This window comes from Lampetra fluviatilis, chromosome 49 (assembly GCF_964198595.1).
Source record: "Lampetra fluviatilis chromosome 49, kcLamFluv1.1, whole genome shotgun sequence".
In the NCBI taxonomy this organism is placed as follows: domain Eukaryota; kingdom Metazoa; phylum Chordata; class Hyperoartia; order Petromyzontiformes; family Petromyzontidae; genus Lampetra; species Lampetra fluviatilis.
This window is the reverse complement of record NC_136323.1, coordinates 2,100,719-2,122,549: the sequence shown is the minus strand read 5'-3', so window position 1 is coordinate 2,122,549 and position 21,831 is coordinate 2,100,719. Positions and strand designations below refer to the sequence as shown.

General features: G+C 50.9%; 1 protein-coding gene across 1 annotated transcript in view; it reads left to right on the top strand.

Moving 5' to 3' along the window:
* LOC144948428 (laminin subunit gamma-1-like) overlaps positions 1-21,831 on the top strand; it is a 137,158-nt gene that overhangs the window by 36,930 nt on the left and 78,397 nt on the right. The gene's annotated exons all lie outside the window — the stretch shown is intronic.

Sequence of the window (21,831 nt, the reverse complement as noted above, 5' to 3'; positions counted from 1 at the left end):
TCGGCCTTAAAAAAAAAGTGCCGGTCTCAAAGGCGTTTTAAAATGATGGGTAACATTTCAAAGGACACGACTCGTAATCGGTGTTATTTTCGGAAGACGTTTAAGGATTTTTTTTTCGGAACTACAAAGTTTTGTGGACAAAAAAGAAAAAAAACACGCACACACAAAGTCGCCGGGATATTTCTCCACTATACCAAAACTCCTCGACAAATACTACCCGCAAAAATTTCAACACGTGCACGTACGTAGGAATGTGGAATTTCCACCATTGGCTCAAGGCCGCGACTGGCAGCACGAGTGAACGTGTGTACGAAAATGTCAATGACAACCTGCACCAATAGGTTACTGGACAAGATTGAAAGCGCATTGGTTGGGGCGGATATGTTGTTACCGTAAGATAATTCAGCATCTGTCATCTACGGTTGTATCCGATGGATGGGCTCACTCTGGCGAGCTGCCAATGGATGTACTGTATGTACGTTCAACTTCTTTCGCACCGTACGTAGCTAATCGGAGGTGCGGGGAAGAGACAACAAACTAAACGCAAAAAAAGCAGTTGTAAAGAAATGAGTTCGTCAATCTAGATGATGATTTAAAAGTGCACAGCTCCAGTAGCTTCCGAATATCGGAAAGAAGAGAGCGTTCCAGACGGCCGCGCAATCCGATGGCGTAGCCAGAAGCTGCTGCGCGCGTGCAGCCTGGGCACTGGGTCTGTTTTCCAGCGTGACAGTGAATACTCTTTGGTTCTTTCGGTAAAGTCACGAAGGTGAAAATAATAATAAAATAATAATAAAATGATAATAAAAACGAGGGCAACGATGCTCTCGTTCCCCCCCCCCACCCTCCTCAGCTCTATAAACCCTCGTCAAAGCCATCTCTTCGGCATACCTCAGCAACTGTTTTAGCTGTGGTGGTCCCCACCTGATGAAGGACGCTTGTGTTGCGCCCGAAACGTCGTGATAAAATTTAGTTGTTTTGACTTTTTATTTATTTGTATTTTATTATTTTCACCTACGCGACTTTACCGAAAAGAGTATCGATCCTTGCAGTCACGAATACTTCAAATCTAGAATCGTGACAGTGAATACAAGTGAAATGGGAAGCGATCGCTGGTCACAGCGCAAGCCGCTATGAGTGACGCTTGAACCGACACTGAGAGAGGGGGGGGGCAGCTCAGCGATGTGTTGACCTCCACCCCCTCATCCACGCGCGCCGATTCACGAGCGCGGACACAATGTCGCGGGGCGGCCCAGACGCGTCGCGCGGATTACACGAGGCCTGTGCCGGATTAACGAGGTCACGGATGTGCCGCGGCTGCCGTGCAGGCCGGGTTGGCAGGCCCCCCGCCCCCCCCCCACCCATCTCCCCAGCCAGGTCACTGAGAAACAAAGGAGCGGGCAAAAACGGGTGGGGGGGGGGTGGAAGTTCCTGGATTTAGCAGCGCGGTTTTTTTTTTAACGAGAGAGTGAGCGAGAGGTGGGGGTTTACATAAAGCAAAGTTATAAAAAAAAATTACGAAATGATGAACGAAGCAAAGTGCCGAATACACCGAGCATCTTCTTGTTTCCACTGATCGCATCGCACTGACCTCGAGAGCGCTTCGCGTGGCCGCGATGCACGCGCCTCGTGTGTCCCCTGAGCGGGCCCGTCTCGCGGGCAATGAACCACGCACGTGTGTGGGTTTTTGTAATTTTCAAATGCAGTTGCTGGGCACGGCCAGTGACAAACAGCACTGTCAAAGTTGCGTTCGAGAAGAGCGTGGCGCGTTGCTTGAATCGAGCCATGGTTTTTTTGTAAGGGCTTGGGAAAAGAGACGACGGTGGTGGTGGTGGTGATGGTGATGGTGGGGAGAGGAGGAGGGAATTTCGTAGTGGATCAGTGCGAGGGCAGAAGCAGAGAGTTGACCCGCAGTGTGGTGAGTGAGTGGGTGAGTAAGTGAGTGAAGGGGTGAGTGAGAGGGTGAGTGAGTGGGTGAGTGAGTGGATGAGTGAGTGGGTGAGCGAGCACGTGGGTGAGGAATGGTTGAGTGAGTAGGTTAGTGAGCGGCTATGTGAGTGAGCATGCTCATAAGTAATTTTATGGGTGGGTGAGTGAGTAAGTGTGTAGTTGTGACCTGCAGTTTGGTGGATAAGTGATTGAGTGGGCGAGTGAGTCAGTGAGTAAGTGGGTGAGTGAGTGGGTTTGTGAGTGATTGAGTGGTTGATTAAGTCAGTGGGTGAATGAGTGAGTCACAAAGTGAGTGAGTGGGTGGGTTTGCGAGTGATTGAGTGGGTGATTGAATCAGTGGGTGAATGAGTGAGTCAGTGGGTGAATGAGTGAGTGAATAAGTGAGTGAGTGGGTAAATTCAGTGGGTGAGTGAGTGGGTGAGTGAGTGAATGAGTGAGTGGGTGTGAGTGGGTGAATACGTGAGTGAGCAGGTGAGTGAGTGAGTGGGTGTGTTGTTGTGACCTGCAGTGTGGTGGCGCTTCAGCACGATTACCGAGTTCTCAACACGGGAGGAGGAGGCGCTCCGTGTGACCACCGTGGCTAATCCGGGTTCAGTCTTTGCCGATGGTTTTTGTCAAAGGAACTCAAATCCGCGGCGCTGTCACACGACCCCTCCTGTGCCAGTGTGACACTAATTGGTCTTCGGATCTGTGTACGCGTGAGTGTTTGCGTGTCAATGGCACAGATGGCGAGTGGTAGCGCAATGGTTAGCGCAATGCGCTACGAACCCGGCGTACCCAAGTTCGCTTCCCGCTCACAGCTGACACCAGTGACGATTATCTGAACCCCTTGGTCGACTCACCCTTCTCCCGTCACACGGCTGCTGATGTAGATGCAGAGCAGCAACTACAATTTCAATTCACGCGGTCAAGTCAGGCAACAACCGAGGCAGGAGCAGCGGAGAGTGTATTGCCGCAATGTCTCCGTCGGATGACCGCGGTCGCACGCTCCTGGAGCGCTTTTAATTTCCATTTGCACATCAGGTATCCCCACCCGCCACGGTTTGTCAGGCGGATGCGGTTCAGGGTTCGCTGTGGGGCCCCTCTCCTGCGCGAGGCCTGGGGAAAATTTCTCATTTTTCCGCCCTGGGTGGGGGAGGGGGGGGTGTCGGACTCGGCCCATCACCTCTTCCGGGACGATAAATTGAGTACGAGTCGCTTGGGAAAAGTCTGCACTCGGGGGAAGACTGTCACCCACCATCTGGAAAATGGAATTCGCAGCGCCGCCGTCTCTCTGTGTGTGCGTGCGTGCGAGCGTGCGGTCACTGCCACTCGCGCGCGCACTGTCGACCGCTCTAAAATAAACACGTGCGCACGTTTGCGCATCCAAAATATATTCGCTGGCTCTAGGGGATCAGAGCGCGGGGCTATTGTGCGCGCGAGCCTCGTATTTCCACTCCGCGTGAGCCACTCCCGCAGATGGCCGGTGGGGGTTGCATCTGAGTGCCACCATACAGTCTATCCCATAACATCCTGCATTTGAGAGAGAGAGATGCGCATTTTGTAGAGGAAGCATTGCCCGAAAGCCGTTCCTTTATTTGATTTCGGGTTCTGGCCTTCCCGAAGTTATATTAAAACCTGCGCGGTCATGCAAAGTTTCGAAATGTGAATTCTCTCGTGAAGGTTTAGCAAGCCTCTGTCCACATGGCGGAAGGTAGGGTAGGCATTCAAATAACAACTACACCTTTTTATCTTACCAGGTAAGGTACACTAAGCTGTATAGCTCTGTTTCAGAAGCATACCTGGCCACAAATGATATCGCGACAAAGTGGTTCGTCGCGTGTAAAGCATCCACATACTCTGAAGGCATGTTCATTCTAAATGTGGAGGGGAAAATCCACGCGACCACGGGGAGAGAGAGAACACGCAAACTCCAAATATGCAGCAGGCGTTGCTGACTTGTGCGAGAATGTTCTCATCAGCTTCGTCTCAGTTGTGTCACGTGTAGGCAAGATGACACCACAGAACTACTTCTGAGTCGCTCCATTGATACTAATTATAATTTGCATTTATAAGGCACAATTCATCCAAGGATCTCAGTGCCCCATGCACGAAGTTAGGAAATATTAATAGTGCGTGGTCCAGAGTCCACTGGATCATACGTGGGAAGTGTAGGCCAGACGACACAGGTGAGTCTTTAGAGAAGACCCAAACAAGGTGAGTGACAATCTAGATTTGAAGTTTTCGTGACTGCAGGGATCCATACTCTTTGGCTCTTTCGGTAAAGTCACGTAGGTAGAAGATAAAACAAATCACGACGTTTCGGGCGCAACACAAGCGTCCGTCATCACAATGCGCGGCTGCAACAAGAGGCCATATAGGTAAGAGAAGGGGGGGGAGGAGCCAGGGAGGAGAGACAGTGAGGGTGGGGTGTGGGGTAGGGGGAGTGGTGACCTCGCCTGTCTGACCACATGTGGCAGGGGCGCAGCGCATACAAAGATTCGGTCACCCCAGGTGCAGAGTCGAGTTCTCGGCACATGGAGCAGATGCAAATTGGTGGATCGACGCACCTAGGGAGGGTCAGACATTTGTGACGATGTGTCACGAGGGGGGGGGGGGGTTGAGAAATGTGACGTCACATCAAAATGCGCCACTTAAAAAAAATATAGAATTGTTATAACAACACTAATTGTTATAATAACACTAATTGTTATAACAACATCAGAGTGCAGCTCCACATTAAAGACGCACTACAATGACAATAGTTTAAAGCGATTTGAAGCATATTTTATTTTCAAAATGGAAATATGGTTTTGGGGGGTGGGGGCAGAGCTTTGTGACGTCATATTTGAGGGGGGGGTCTGACTTTTTGTGACGCCGTGTGACGAGGAGGGGGGGGGGTCAAAAATCGTCCAAAATCGCGTGACGTCATTTATGGCCGGCCCCTTAGAGGTCGCCCAATCACGCCGATAGTCGGTTCACCGTGTGCCCGTCGTGTCTGTGCGCACACACACACTGTATCCCTCCGTAGAGGCGAGAGCCGAGCTGTACCTAAGACCACACTGCATTGTTTATTTCGCACGCGAAATAAAGACAAGTGAAAGGCAAACAGCGAGGTAAAAAGGTGGTGCAGGTGAGGTTGGAAATCCGAGAGGGCTAATATGAAATCCTTTGGCAAACAAACAGAACAATACATATATATAAAAAACAGTTAAACATGCTTGAGCAGTGTTAAAAATAAACGCGCGTTTGTTTTTGTGTGTGCATGTGTGCGTGGCCTCAACGTGCACATAGCCTGGCACAAGCGTCGTAGTGACGTCACCGCCACTTAGTGGCGAATGGCGGTTGTTGTTGTGAGTTAGGCTATGGGGAGCGGTGGTGTAGCGGTTAGCGCGCTGCGCTACGAACCTGGCGACCCGAGTTCGATTCCTGCTCACGGCCAACACCAGTTACGATTATCTGTACCCGGTGCTGGGCCTCCCCTAGGTCGACTCAGCCTCAAACGAGTAACTGGTGTGATGTGTGAACATCGCCACTGGGGAGACAAAGGCGGCCGGGCGTCGTGAATCCAAGTCCCGGGCGAAGCCGGGTAGTAAAACTCGTTCACAATAAAGGGTTTTGTGTTAGATCGCGTAAGTATAAATGCGTCGCAACCCTCCACCACCCGACACGGCCAATCAGTAAAAAATGTGTCACGTTAAAAAAACGCCAATTCGTCACTTCTTCAGCCCACCGGTGTGTTTGAAGAGTGAATCCACAACATTGGGAATTTGAGCGTACGTGTTAAACTGAGTTATGAGAGCATGTTTTGTTTGCATGTTCACCACAACTACTCTGTGTGGTTAATGCAGACTTGATGCCTTGCAAAAGGTTTATATTTGGCGTTTGAACATCTTAACACAACTCCTGTTGTATTGCCAGAAAGGGTAAAACCTATTCTTCTTTTTCACACTTTGATGCTGGTCACGTTATATTGTCCCAAAACGTTGGCGCTGCAACGGCCAAGGGTCTGTCACCTATTCCAATTCTTGTTCCCGGCGTATTTATAAGAGAGAGTTACCTCTTCAAAGAATATCTCCATCAACGGCATTTTTCTCTGCCTCTCTGGCCTGTCGCTGTGCCTACGAAGAAGGCCCATTGCCTGAAACGTCGCCCGTCGTTGTTGTATGCTTGTGGCTTTTCTTTTCTTTTGGCAGCAGCGCGCTCGAGATTTTGTAGAGGAGGTGAATCCGTCCGCGTTACGGCCGACAAAGCCTCGTTTTACCCCCCCTCCCCCCCCCAAAAAAAAAACTCGCTTCTCACGGACACATCCACCCCCCTCCGCCTTCCCCGCTGATAACAACGAGCGCCCAAACTCTTACAGCCCCTGGTGACATTTCAGACTCGCGCAGCCGGGGATTCGTCCCCGCGGGGGGAATCACGCTCGGACGCTCGGAGCTCAGTGGCCATGGAGCGAGGTGATGGTGGGGGGGGGGGACATCGTCGCGCGTGCGTGGGGGGGGGTGCGGGCCCTCCCTACCCCCGACCCCTCCCCCCAGACACGGCCGCCGGGGAGGGAATCACCGCTCGACACCGCAGCTGCCTCGGCCATCTCCCGACTCCTGCGGGTGCCCAGGCACGCGCGAGCCGCTGCCGTGGGATCGTTCGATCGAGTGGTTTGATTATTCAATTTGGGTCGTTCCGTTATCCAGTCGAGTCTCTTCGACAATTATTCGCGTTTCTCGGCTGTGCACGTCTTCTGTTGACCCTGAACAAAGTGGTTACTCATTTAGTTCGCGCCGGAGGGACGATGGGCTGAGTTAACGCCGTGAGCAGGATTTGAACTCTTCCGTTCGTGAGTCAAGTGCTCAACTGGAGCAGCAGCAGCAGCAGCAGCATCCGGATGGAATCTTTATTTGTGTCTAAATAAATGTCCCTTTTCTTGAGACATCCATCTGTCCATCCGGCAATCGGTTCATCGATCCATCTGTCCATCCGTCCGTCTATCCAACCATCGGTTCGTCCGTCCGTCCATCCTTCGTTCTGTTTGTCCGTCGAATCGTCTGTCGATCCGCCCGTCAGCCGGTGAGGAGTGGCCAGCGTGTCGGCTCGTCACCGCGCCCCGCTCAGACCCTGTCGTCCTGCACGGCTCATCAGGCCGCGCCCGCCAGGCGCTCCAGGGGCAACCGTCACCCTCACCGACGCCCGCGTCTGCCACTGTCCGGTGGCTTCCACGCGTCTGCTAAACGACGGCAGTGGCGGAGGCGGCGGTAGGCGGCGATGGGCGGTGGCTGTGGTTGACGGAGTTATTCACTTTAGCTGAGGAGACGCCCGCCTGCCATGCGGCGCTGTGGAGGTGGGTTTGTTGTCTCACGCGGAGGGAGATCCTTCGTGCGCTGAGACACCCAGCCTGCTGGGCAATGACGCGGCACGGGGATGGTAGCACGCACGGCAAATGGTTTACAGACCTGTCACCTCGTAGCCAGACATCCCTGACGCAGGACCCCTCCTGATAAAGGAGGGGTCCAATTGCCTTTGTAGCTGAGAGGAAGGGGTGCGGGTGTGCAGGCAAAGGTTCTGGCAATTCATTGCTGTGAGGTGGTGGTCTTAAAAGTATTAAAGTAAAAACATTTTTACCAGGTAAGGTCCACTGACCGATGCAGCTCCTGTTCGGAAGCGCACCTGGCCACACAATGATAGCTCGGCGAAGCGGCTTAGCATGTGGACATTTATAGCAGCCAAAGAGGCTTAAAGGCACGTTTCTAAATGTGGAGGCAAAATCCGGAGGACCCGGAGAAAAATTCACATGGCCACGGGGAGAACACGCAAACTCCAAATATACAGCAGGCGTCAGGGTCGGGATCGAACCCACGATCCCCTGTATACCCGGCGAGATAGTAAACATCTAGCCCCATCACCAATAACCGTAACGAATAGATCTTCCTGGACATTGGGTGTTACACCTGATTCAGCATCGATGGCTTGAGCTGACAATCATACATCTCTAGCTCTCAGGCCTCTCCATGTGCTGTGAAGAAGGGGCATTGCCCGAAACATCGCCTATATTGATATATACGTTCTCTTTTTAAGACCCGCAGTGTCACTGACATGGAGCTTCTTATGCAGGAGGATCCTGGAAAAGTTTTCATAGTAGGGGGCCAGGTTTTTCCGCACGCAATAAGTGATAAAAAATAGAATGATGAATCAAAATTTGAGTAAATCGCAGGCAATGTTTCCGCATTGGCTATGTTTGCCCAGCACCAGCTACGTTGCGCATGTGTTTGTTAATTAACTGTGGGACGAAACGAGGGGGAAGCCGGACGAACCCAGATTTGGCTGACGGAAGTTCGAGAAGCGACGCTCCGTGACCTCGCGATTTGATCGCAGAGGCAGCGCAACGCAGATAATTGACCGTCAATAAAAAAAAGTTACGAACATTAGAAAATTAATCCATCGTACAGGTTTTTTTTGTGTGGGTTAGATCGCGTAAATATGAATGTGTCGTTAAACCCGCCACCACCCGACACAGCCAATTAGTAAGGTCTGTCGCTTCAAGAAAACATGCCAATTTGTTACTAGTACAGCACACCGGAGTGTTGGAGAGTAAATCAACAACGCTTACAATCTGAGTACGACGTTTCGCCAGTAATTACAACTAGCATCATCAGGCCGCCTGCAATTAGCCAATGAAATCACGAAAATACAATGACGCCGGCAATCGCATCGCACCTACGACTAGCACGGTCGGCTACGTACGGCGCGAAAGAAGTTCAACGCTAGCACCGTAAGTGGGTTAGACAACACGTCACCACTTACGCCATCCTGCCACACGTACGTAGAGAGTGGTTACGCGATGAATCCGCTCCCGCAGGTGTCTCAGCACCCCGCCTGCCCGCCCGACCTTGCCACCCGCGCCCGCTTGCGGTTTGATCGCCTGGAGGAGTTTAAAAAAAAAGTCTCCGACACGCCGGTGGAGTGAGCCGCTATGCAGCGATCGGCGCCTGTGGGGAGGGGGGTGGGTGCCCGCGAAGACCCGGCCGCCGTGGGTCACTCGCGCAGCGGCGGTTTGTCGACACGCACCTCGAGAACCACGTGGCCACGTGGAGTGAGCACGCCGAGGCCACGTGGCCACGCGGTCACTCCACGGCAGGGGTGGCGGGTTGTCCTCCATGTGGGCCGCGGGACTGTGATGCAAATGAAGGTTGATCTGGGACAATAATGGCAACGTTTATACCTTTTGCTTTTTGGATGTTAAGTTATTTTTATTTATATATTTCATTTATCAATTATGTTGGGTAAACTATCCTGATTAAACTACCTGAAGTGTAAGATCCAAATTGAACCCTAAGATTTAAAAAGAAAAGAAAAAAATTATAACTGCGTTAAAAAAAAAAGAAACACGTTTGAATGTTCCGGTCATACGAATCACTTTGTTTTACTGGATTTTAGAGAGAAGCGATTGCCTTTTGTCACCAGGGTTGGGCCGGGGCTGGGTGGTTCGCGGAATATGATTGCATCGGCCAAGTGGTCCGCGGGCCAAAAAAGGATTGAGAACCGCCGCTGAGGGGCAACAGGAGGTGGGCCGCTCTGTCTTGCCCGGTCCGGTTCTCCTCCCACCACCAGTGTCATCATCATCATCATTCAGCTCACCCCCCAGTCCCCTCCACTTCGCTTACCCCCTCCAAACTCTGTCCCCCCGCCACCCCCCCTTACAAACTCTGCCCCCCCCCCCCACTCTGCCCCCATTCAAACTCTGCCCCCCCCCCACTCCGCCTCCCCCTCCAAACTCTACCCCCCGCAAGCAATGGGCTCTCCCGTGCAACGTCTACGAGCCGGTGACACAGTTGGCGCAAAGGTGCACGATCACTTTCTCCACAAATAGAGAATGAAAGAATTGGACAAATTTGAATGCAGCGCACGGAAACCGTGGAGCACATCGCTTCAGTTCGTTGTCCTTCCCCTGCACCTCCAATCAGCACGGTTGGCTACGTATGGTGCAAAGGAAGGTCTGTGTGAGTCTGTGGGTCTCTGTTAGTCCGTGGGTCTCTTTGTGACTCTATGGGTCTCTGTGTGAGTCTGTGGGTCATATGTGTGAGTATGTGGGTCTCTGTGTGAGTCTATGGGTCTCTGTGTGAGTTTATGGGTCTCTTTGTGACTTTATGGGTCTCTGTGAGTCTGTGGGTCATTTGTGTGAGTCTGTGGGTCTCTGTGTGAGGTTATGGGTCTCTGTGTGACTCTATGGGTCTTTGTGTGAGTATATGGGTCTCTGTGTGACTCTGTTGGTCTCTGTGATTATATGGGTCTCTGTGTGAGTCTATGAGTCTCTGCGTTAGTCCGTGGATCTCTGTGTAAGTCTATGGGTCTCTGTGTGAGTATATGGGTCTCTGTGTGACTCTGTTGGTCTTTGTGATTCTATGGGTTTCTGTGTGAGTCTATGGGTCTCTGTGTGAGTCTATCGGTCTCTGTGTGAGTCTATGGGTCTCTGTGTGAGTCTATGGGTCTCTGTGTGAGTCTATGGGTCTCTGTGTGAGTCTATGGGTCTCTGTGTGAGTCTATGGGTCTCTGTGTGAGTCTATGAGTCTGTGGAACTCATATTCACAGTCGAAACTTACACAATGTCTAGAGGCAACGTGTATTCGTATCATTACATCGTGGTGTATGTACAGTCCTGCGAGAATATTCTTTGTGCTTTAAACACAAACCATCTGTTGCTATCTTGGGCTCATTCTTGTAAAGCATTCTGACGTTTGAAAAGGAACGCGTTTGTCTTCTCTGAATGTCTCTTCGTGCGTTTGCTTTCCTCCCGCGCCGAATGAAACATAAACACTGGCAAAGTGCCTAACCGGCCTCCTAAGGCTACGTGCTAACGAGCGGTAAAAAGGGAACATTTATAATGGAAGGGGGAGAGAGAGAAAAAACCCAAACAAGTAATTTAGGGCGCTTGCTCTTCAGAGCGCCAGGGCACACTCGCCATCATGCCTCGCGCTTACGGCACCTGGCCTGGAGACGGCTACAGATTTGTAGGGGAGCGAGCGAGCGAGTGAGCGAGCCACTCTTGAGGTCCCTTGTTTCAAGTCCTAAATAATGTTCTGCGGGTGTCTCTCAAGGGCCGGTGTGTCACGTCTGGGCACTGAGCCACTACCCTGCTGGGGGCTGGGTTTGAGCCCCGTGGGTAGGTTGTGTCGGTGACAACCCAGGGTAGTGGAGGTGACGCCAAAATGAACCTTCCGGCTTGATTTGAATTAGCACTCGGAGCTTCAACAAACAAAAGTTTTAAATTATGTATTTGATCAGCTCCATACGTGTTCTACTTTGGTCATTTGAATCTTAGGTACGTATGCTAAATCTCGAGAATCTTAAATATGTCTTAGTTTGGCTGAAAGAGCTCGTTTTTACGAATGTCCACTTGAATGCTCGCACCTGAACGTGGGCCGCTCACGGTCAGCGATCATGAGCACAGGGTTGGATGACGCATTAGAAACGATCACACTATTTCCTTCTTTTTGACGTACGTATGTTGAACTTCTTCCGCACGATGTGTAGCCAACCGTGATAATTACAACACAATTAACATCAGCAGTTCTAAGAATATATATATATTTACAGTTAGTTAATCGTGAGCACGCAGGACTTTGAATCCAGAGGTCGTCAGTACGATCTCCCAGCGCGGCTGCTGGAAGTTTCTTGAAACCCGGCTGTCCCTGTCCACCCGGCGGTACAGAATTAAAAACTAAACTATGTTTTATCTTACCAGGTGAGGCCCACTGAGCTGTGTAGCTCTTTTTCAGAAGCGACCTGGCCACAAATGAGAGCTCAACGAAGTGGCTTATCACGTGGAAATCCATCGCAGCCAAATGCTCTAAACGCGTGTTTCTAAATGTGGAGGCAAAAAACGGAGGCCCGGAGAAAAAAAATCCACATGAACACGGGCGTCAGGGTCGGGATCGAACCCACAACCTCCTGTATATCAGGCGAGGGAGTTAACATCTCCTTGCCACCGTGGCGTATTATTGGGTGCGCCACCGCAGATAGTCGCTCGCCAAGTTGCTTGTGGTGGGGTGAAGCGAGGGTACTCCTGCCTCTTCCAAGACGTCCGATCAGTGTGGAAGAGTAGGCCAACATACCCTCGAGAGCGGCTCTCGAGAGCTCCCTCCAGTCGAGTCCCTTCCGCCAGCAGTGGCGTGAGCAGGCAATTGCAGGGCTGCACCATTACCCATTCAATTACGGAACTAGGAACAGCATTTTTCATTGGTCAGCAGCTGCGACTGAAGTTATGAAGTCTCGAGGCGAGTAAATATGTTCGGCCAACGCAGAAAGCTTCGCTTTCACCGAGTCTCATCAGCAAAGCGTGGCCCGGTGAAGACTGGTGTTCTCCTGGTTTTCGAGCTGATCATGCATCACACGGCAAAGCGTGTAAACGTCAGCGCACGCGGGAGGCGCACTCTGACGTTCGCCAGTGATTTATTCTGGGTGGCCTCATAAACACCGAGCAGCCGCTGGCCCTGACCGCATGTTATGCTAACAAACGGCATACGTAAAATAAACAGCCTCAAAATGTTTTAAAAAGTCACCGTTAAAGCCAACGTTTTCCCATGACGTTGAAACTGGCAATAAGATGCTCTCGTTAATCGTGTCGGCGGCGGCGCGCGTGGGCGTGGACGTCCTCCTCCTAGTCCCAGACTCGCGCATCCCCAAATCCGCGTCCCAGTTCATGCAGCTCCGCTCCCGAGGTCGACGCGGCCGATAGATTCGTAGCTGCGAGTTGATCAGGAGGCGGAATCACAGCGGCGCGTTCGTAAATCCACGTGTGCGCAAGCGTTCAGTTGTATCCCTCCTCGGATGCGTTGGTTTTTCTCCAGGTATTACGGTTTCTTCCCTCTCACGTGAAGCCAAACCCTCGCGAATGGCATCGGCCAAACGCCCCAATGCAGGAGCCACCTGAAAAGTAAAACCACACATTATTTGCCATTTTTGCTTTCACCTGATGAGGCCCATTGAGCCACGTAGCTCTTTTGCAGAAGCGACCTGGTCATCACAAATGATAGCGGCTCATTGAAGTGGCTTTTCGTCGTGTGGAAATGCAGAGCGGCCAAATGTTCTTAACAAAGTTTCTAAATGTGGAAGAAAAAAAACCGGAGGACCCGGAGAAAAATCCACGCGGCTACAGGGAGAGAGAGAGACACCGCAAACTCCAAATATATAGCAGACGTCAGGGTTGGGATGGAACCCATCGAGACTTGTAGAGGGTTTTTTGGGTAGATTAAAAGCATTATTGTTTTTATCATTAATGTTCGCTGCAGAGACAAAGGCGGATGGATGTTATTGTTGATGGCCACTCCACTCCCCGGTGTGCTCTGTTGGCCTTAATAGGTGCTCGCTGTCAGCACCTATCCCAGTGCACAATCTAATATTCGATCTTTGCCTTTGTGATTGTGTGTGTGTGATTGTGTGTGTCTTGCATGGAGAGCGGTGGTGCGGTAGTTAGAGCACTGCCCTACGAACTCGGCGAATTTGATTACCGCTCCCAATCACCATCGGTGATTAATAATAATCTCAGCTGGTCCTGTGCCTCCCCTAACGCATAAATGAGAACCTGGTGCTCTGTGTAAACATCAGTATTGGGGAGACAAAGACGGCAGGGTGTGGTGCTGGCCACCCACCCACCCCTTTGTGTGCCGTGCCGGCCTTCATAGGTGATCGTTAATAGCACTCACCCCAGCGGTCTGTGTGGGCTACACGGTGGATATGTGTCATTGTCTTGTATGAATTGAAGTCAAAGTGTCTCCATGCTGAAATGAGCATGGCTCAATGCTCATCACCCTCATGCAGTAGCAGAAATCCCAGATTTCTATGGCAGGGGCCAGTCTCTCCGTCTGAAAGCAACTACTGCCAACGTCCCAAAGTGGAACTTTTTGTTGTAATCACCCAGGAAAGAAGGTGACCAAAAAAACCACAGGATTTGAACTTGGAATCTCGTGACTGTGAGAATCGAGAACTCTAAAGTCTGAGCCGCTGTGGCACCGCGCCACATGAACCCACAACAGAGTATTGCTGCGACTTAATGTTGCCACTTGATTGTGTAACAAACGATTTAAGGAGCACAGAGGAAACTAAACGTTGGCCTATGCCTTGCGGGCTAGAGAAGAAAACTCATCGAGACAAACACTACAACGTTTTATTTTTACTATGTAAAACCCTGCGAGCTGTATAGCACTTTTTCGGAAGTGACCTGGCAACACACGATGGCTCCACGAAGTGGCTTATCACGTGGAATTTTTAGCGGCCAATTACTCTAAATGCGCGTTGACTCGAAATGTGGAGGGAAACCCGGAGGATCCGGAGAAAAATCCACACGACCACGGCGAAAACTTGCAAACTCCAGATCAAATACGCGACAGGGTTGGGATTGAACCAATGACTTCCTGCATACCAGGCTAGGTAGTTAACATCTCGCCACCGTGAGTCATCCGTGGGCTGAGACCATGGGATTCATGGCACAGCCCGGATGTTGGTGCGCTGTCTGGGTGACGGAGATACTCCTCCAGCTTGCAGGTATGCTCAATGCGCTGACATGCACGGCAACTCGCTGTGATACACCCAGACCCTGGCCTTGAACCCAGACGAGCGGAAGTGCTGGCTTATTGCCCGTATTTATACAGGTGTCACCCACGTGTCGAGACACTCAGAGTTGGGACTCAAACCCGGGTTCTCAGCCTCGCTGGCTCAATTGTCAACAGAGACATCGACTCACTTCGCCACCCAGATAAGCGTTTCTCTGCGGTGCTGATGGCATTTCGCAAAGAATCGTATTTATGTCAATAAACACACCTTTAACAAATGGAAAACCTTTCACCTTCTAAACGATGCGGTTAAAGTTTCCAAAGAATTCCGGTCTGTGGACGATGGCTGCAGGTGATGTCATTCCACTGAGACAGAGAATCCGGTACTGCCTGGTTTATTCCCCGTCTCTTGGTGATTCATTTTTCCCGGCATGGCCAGAGGGTGTAAATGCGGTGATGAACGGAGTGTGAGAATGTGCGTGCGTGCGTGTGGGTGCGTGCGCGTGCGTGTGTGTGCGTGCGTGCGCGTGCGTGCGTACGCGTGCGTGCGTGTGGGTGCGTGCGTGCACGTGCGTGTGGGTGCGTGCGCGTGTGTGTGCGTGCGTGCGTGCGCGTGCGTGCGCGTGCGTGTGTGTGCGTGCGTGCGTGCGCGTGCGTGCGTGCGCGTGCGTGTGGGTGCGTGCGTGCGTGCGCGTGTGGGTGCGTGCGCGTGCGTGTGTGTGCGTGCGTGCGTGCGCGTGCGTGCGCGTGCGTGCGTGTGGGTGCGTGCGTGCGCGTGCGTGTGGGTGCGTGCGCGTGTGTGTGCGTGCGTGCGTGCGCGTGCGTGCGCGTGCGTGCGTGCGCGTGCGTGTGGGTGCGGCGACCCGAGTTCGATTTCCGCTCACGGCCGCCACCAGTGACGATTATCTGAACCGGTTCTGGGACTCTCCTAGGTCGACTCAGCCTCAAATGAGTACCTGGTGCGGTGTGTAAAAAACATTGACAACTGGGGAGACAAAGGCGGTTGGGTGTGGCGGTTGGCCACCCACACCCTCGTGTGCCGTGCCGGTCTTCATAGGTGCTCGCTAACAGCACTTGCCCCAACAGTCTGTGAAAGCTATACGGGGGATCTTTGTCTTTGTTGGTGCAGCAACCCGAGTTCGATTTCCGCTCACGCCAACACCAGTCACGACTATCTAACTAACGCTCACGACGAATAACGGTGGCGAATATTTGAGCCGGTCCTGGGCCTCCCCTAGGTGGACTCGACCTCAAAATGAGCACCTAGTGCGATGTGTAAAAACATCGCCACTGGGCAGACCAAAGGGGCATTCCCCAACACGAGGAAGGCAATAAATTAGCAAGAAATTAAAAAAAGGAAGTGGGCTGAAACGTCAAACAGCACGCGGCACAACGCCAAAACACGTGGGAGAGGTGCTGGACCGCATGATTTGTTTGTGACAAAAAATCGAATGCAACACGTGGAGGAGGCTACGTACGTACGAGTGGAACCACGCCCGACAGAGGCGGTGACGCAGATATGGAATCAACATCGACGCAGTCTCACGTGTTTGGACAGGTCGAGCGTTGCCAAGCAATGCAGTTAAATACTGTACGTATCATTCCGCTGCATCATTAACTTTGTTCATTCTGTGCCATTTGCGGTCGCTCAAACAAAGTCCAATCTGTAAGTTGACACGCAGTTGTAAGTCGTCGTTACTTAACCCCCTAATTGTGGATGAGTGTCTGCTTGATATATTTCCGGTTTAAGATTTGAAAAGGATCGTTTGGGATTTATTTTTCGTGTTTTAGGATCATTGTCACGATGATTTCAAATGCCTTCCGCGTGAGCAACAGTGACGATACCTGGTGGCACGGCTGCCGTGTAAGGGTAGCGAGACGAAACCACACTGATGATTCCCAATAACGGTGAACCCGCACGCAGTGGCCACGGAGGTAGCCGGGCTCTCATTCATAGCAAAGGGTTATTGGGTTAAATCGCGTGAATAGAAATGTGCCGTTAACCCATCGCCACTCGACACGGGCAATCAGTGAGGTTTGTCACGTGAGCAAAACGTGCCAAATCGTTGCTACTTTAGCACACACGTGTGCCTTGGAGAGTAAACCCACAGCATTTACAATTTGAGTAGTCCGACGTTTCGCTGGTAATTACAACCAGCTTCGCCAGGCGCTTTTCGAGAGTTGTGAAGAAGCCTCCCCTGTTTCCATCCTTAGTTAGAGGACTGTGACGCCATCACTGTGCGAAGATGGGGGGGGGGGTTAATGTAATCATCTAAATTACAATGGATTAGGGTAATCTGGAAATATGCAGCAATGGATTTCGGTTGCGTTAGTCACATTTAATCCATATATGGTTACCTGAATAGGCATGCAGTTAAACGACGGCGCATTACTTAATGATACGTTTCCAAGCAGCGCTGAGACTGCAGCTGTGAATACCGGACTGATTCATGTTGTGTCCGGGTCGGTGTTTCTGGACCGCGTGTGGAGGGAGTGAGGGGGGGAATAAAAGATTAACCCGTAAAAATAAAGTTTTTCACTATAAATCCTTTATATGCGTGACATCGGTTTTATTTTATTATTCATTTTTGTTTTTCTTAAGTAAGAGTTTCATTTTTATCACATCGGTATTTTAAATAAAATATGAAAAAAAAAAATTCCTAAAAAGTGGAAAATTTTGCAAAACATTTTTTCACGAAAATAAATTGTCACGCACAACGAGTCTGTGTGCAAAATGTCAGCTCGATTGGATCACGGGAAGTGTGTTAAAAAACGACCGAAAGATTTGCACGGTCGTAAGCGCGCAAGCAAGCAAGCAAGTGAACTTAATATAAAGGATTTAAAAAACACCTTTTGTAGCTGAGCGACTGATGGTGGTCTTTCGGGCTGGCGGGAGTTGGAAACGGTGACACAAAGGGCTGGGCTGAGAGCTCCAGTGTAGAGTGCTCGGAGGAAGATGAACTTGATTTGAAGTTTTCGTGACTGCAGGAATCAATATTCTTTGGTTCTTTCGGTAAAGTCACGTGGGTATAAAATAAAGAATCGCCATCAGGTAGAAAGATACAGCAGCAGTTGAACTGCTTGTTCAGCAGTTCTATCGCTGTATCTTTCTACCTGATGACGATTGCTTGTGTTGCGATCGAAACGTGATCTATTACTTATTTTTCGACCGACGTGACTTTACCGATAGAACCAACGATCATGAAGATGAACTTGGTAATGAAAAGCGGCGAGCGAATCGACGTGAGCATTGGTGCGCAAGCAGGGTCAGCAGAGCAGCCCGAGACTTTCGTGAACAGCACCGCACGTGGCCTTGGATCGACATCGTACACAAGAGGCGACATTCAGGGCAATTGCGCTTGCTGACAGCACATGAAAACAAATATTTCAAACGTCAAAATAATTTTACGTGCAACGTACGTACGTACGTTGAACTTCTCTCGCACCGTACGTAGCCAACCGTGCTATTGTGAGGGAAGGACAACAAACTAAGGAAAAGAAGCAGCTCTAAAGGAATGAATTTTCAATCTAGATTTAAAAGTGCACAGCAGCACACGCACATAAAGATCCCCCAAATAGCTCATCCGGAAGCGCGCGATGCGGCGACCGTCTTTGTTCGATGGCGTAGCCAAAAGCCGCCGCTACTTCGAGGATGACCGGAGGAGTGCACACGTGGTGATGGTTTATGCTCCTTGACGTGATCAGCAAAGTAAAGTGGTTAATTTGGGCAAACACTTCGTGTGTGGTGGAGGGCCGTTGCCCAAAACATCACCTATTCATATGCTTGGTTCTTTCGGTAAAGTAACGTAGAAAAAAAGAATAATAAAAATAGAAAGAAATATATTTTTAATAATTTTATTATTTCCCTTCGTCGTGACTTTACCGAAAGAACCAAGAATATGAATCCCTGCTGTCACGAAAGCTTTAAATCAAAATATCACCTATTCATATTTACATTATACATTGCCGATGTTTGTTTTTTAAGTGGGTCGTACCGTTTGACCTAAAACGCACCCTCTCTGCTGTTCAAGCGTTGACGAGAAACGCCAAACGAGATTATGGTTATTTGGCAAATGAGCGCGGAAAGGAAACACTTTTTTGGGGGGTAATAATGAAGGATTTCCGTTGACACAGCAGGGCAATGCGAGAATGCGACTGGGGCGGGCGACCTTTAAAAACCCTCGCCAGCAGCAAAGCTCAGAGGCTTGCGCTGCTGTCCGCATGTGTGCCTACGTTGAACTTCTTTCACGCCGTACGTACGCGACCACGCTAATCGGGAGGTGCGGGGGTAGGACAATAAACTAAACACAACAACAATAAGCAGTTTTAAAGAAGTGAGTTGTCAATGATGATTGAAAAGTTGATAACTCCGGTGGGCTTCCTAATATCGGAAGGAAGAGCATTCCAGACGGCCGCGGTAGCGCTCCCGAAAACCGTTTTTGTTCGATGGCCAGCCAAAAGCTGCTGCTGCTGCGGCGGCGAGGATGCTGAGATCATCTTGTGGGCGAGCAGGCATAGGAGGAGTGGAGAGCTTAGCCAGGACAAATCGAAGAACACTTTTCCCAACTCCGAAAGCCCTTCCAGTAAGACTAGCACCACCACCACCACGAACAAACTAAACAATTTTTATTTTTATCAGGTAAGGCAGGCCCACCTGAACTATACTCCAGCTCTTTTTCGGAATCGACGTTGCTATCACAAATACTAGCTCAACGAAGTGGCTTATCATCATCATGTGAAAATTTATATCGGTCGAATACTCTTAAACGCGTGATGTTGATTCTAAATGTGGACGGAAAAGCCGGAAAAACCGGAGAAAATCCACACGGCCAGAGGGATAGAGACACCGCAAACTCCAAATATACAGCAGGCGTTAGGATCGTGATTGAATCCACGACCTCCTGTATACCAGGCGAGGTAGTTAACATCTCCTAGTCACCGTGATGATGATTAGAGAGAGAGAGAGACGCAAACTCCTAATATACAGCAGGCGTCAGGGTCGGGATCGAACCCACGACCTCCTGTATACCAGGCGAGGTAGTCAACATCTCCTAGCCACCGTGATGATGATGAGAGAGAGAGAGACACGCAAACTCCAAATATACAGCAGCAGGCGTCAGGGTTGGGGTCGAACTCACGACCTCCTGTATACCAGGCGAGGTAGTTAACATCTCCTAGTCACCGTGATGATGATTAGAGAGAGAGAGAGACGCAAACTCCTAATATACAGCAGCAGTCGTCAGGGTCGGGATCGAACCCACGACCTCCTGTATACCAGGCGAGGTAGTTAACACCTCGCCACCGTAGCGCGTATACGGGTGTGGACGGAAGCCGGAGGGGATTAAAAAAAAAAAACTCGCATCGTTCTCTAAATTTCCGCGCCAGGAGATCAACCTTTACCGGTGACTTCTGGATCGCAAGTCCGGCGTGTCGACCGTCACACCACAGCCTGCCGGCGTGTGTAGCCAGATTTATTTTAATTGTATTTGCTCACTTACCCATGAAGGCTACACTGAGTCCAAATACTCTTTTTTTTTCAGGACGGCTCAGCATCGGGATGTTTGTTGACCAATACCAGTTACATTGTGTGTGTTAAGCTATGGGAGGAAATCATAGAATCCAGAGAGCAGGGGTAGAACATTCAAACTTTCAAACTCCACACAGAAAGGCGCCCGGGTCAGGAATCGAACCCGGTGGTTCTGGCTGCACCTCCGATAAGCACGGTTGGCTACGTACGGCGTGAAAGAAGTTCAACTTGCACACGCGCATTTCTGCTCGCGCCTACCTGCCGTCCCACGTTACGCGAGCGTCGGCTTCGTCATCCTGGACTCTACGGCTCCCGGAGAGGGAAAATCGCATCTCACCACGTCGGTGAGGATCAAATCTCGGGGCCAAGGCGGCGGTGGCAGCGACACTTCGAACCGGGGGAATCTCGGCCCTTGCGGCGTGTGAGCGGGTTTCTATCTCGAACGTGCAACGGATGTTTCTATTTTTTTTTCTTTTAATTTTTTTCTTTCTTCTCCCCCCTTCCCCCGCCGCTTGAACATTTCCTAAAACTCTCCCACCCTGGAGAGGAAGCCCCGTGACATTGTGTTTGATGGACGGGGACCCGCGGTCCGGCTCGGCGCGATTTAAAACCTCCACCGCGCACTTTCCTCCCGAAAAAGCATTATTCATTGTGCTTCATTTTCCCAAGTGACATTCATAAATCCCGACTACAAGGTGTGGGGGGGGGGCACTTGAGAACCGGTAACCACAACGGTACAATTATTACTTGTTCACGAGTGTGGAGGGGGTGGCGGTGGTGAGTACACCCCGTTCCAGGAGCTGTGAAGCGATCCTGAGCCTTCGTCTTGTGTTTAATCTGAACGCGCCTCGCTAAGAGTGGTGGTACAGCGACTAGCGCACCGCGCTATGCACCCGGCAAAACCTGAGCTGGATTCCCGGCCAATGGATAGCGTCAGTGGAGGGTGAAGGCGGGTGGGAGAAGGGGGAATTCATCCAGCAGCGGATTGACAAGGGGTTGTAAATTGTGTGGTGTGTGTTGTGGTGAGTGTGGTGGCCACTTGGATGGATGTGGTGTGTATGGTGGTCAGTTGTGAGATATTGTGGTGAGTGCGTGGTAGTGAATGTGGTGTATGTGGTGTGTCGTATGTGTGGTGGTGAGTGTGGTATGTGGAAACTTCAGGTCTTCTCAGCCACAGTTATGCCCTCCCTTAGCTATGCTTGTGAATAGAAACATTCAGGCTGGCCTGTCTGCTACGATCCATCCTGTGATTAACCAGGCTGGATCGTGTGAGGAGCTCACAAATCCTTGAAAGATCTGGACACAGTCCCATCGATGAGCTCCTCTGGCAAGCGAATCTGCATTTGCTGGGACATGGAGCCCGCATGCCCAGCCACCGCATGCCCAAACAGCTTCTGTTTGGCCAGATAGAGGGGGCTAAACGGGAGCGGCACAGGCTAGAGAAAAGATGGAGTGATGTGGTACAGGAGGACGTGGAGCTCAGTGGATTTGCCAAAGACTGGTTCCAGCCATGTCAAGATTGGCCTCGATTTAGGAGGGTCGTGAAGGTCGCTGCTGCTACTGGGCAGTTGGAGGCAGTCTCCCTCCAGCAACAACGGAGGGCAGAGGAGCGACGCTCACAACAACAAGCGGAGTACCGTGCGACTTAAATTGCAGCTAGTTGGCACAGTAGGGGCATCTGCCAGTCATCTCAGTCGGTCAACCCATGGCACCTGGGTCTATCCCGTGACCCTTTGCCACCGAGCCTTCGACACTTCACATGGCCTCAAAGTGCACCTAGCCTGGAACAAGCGCCGTGGAGAGATCACCGCCACTTAGTGACGAATGGCAGCTGTTGTT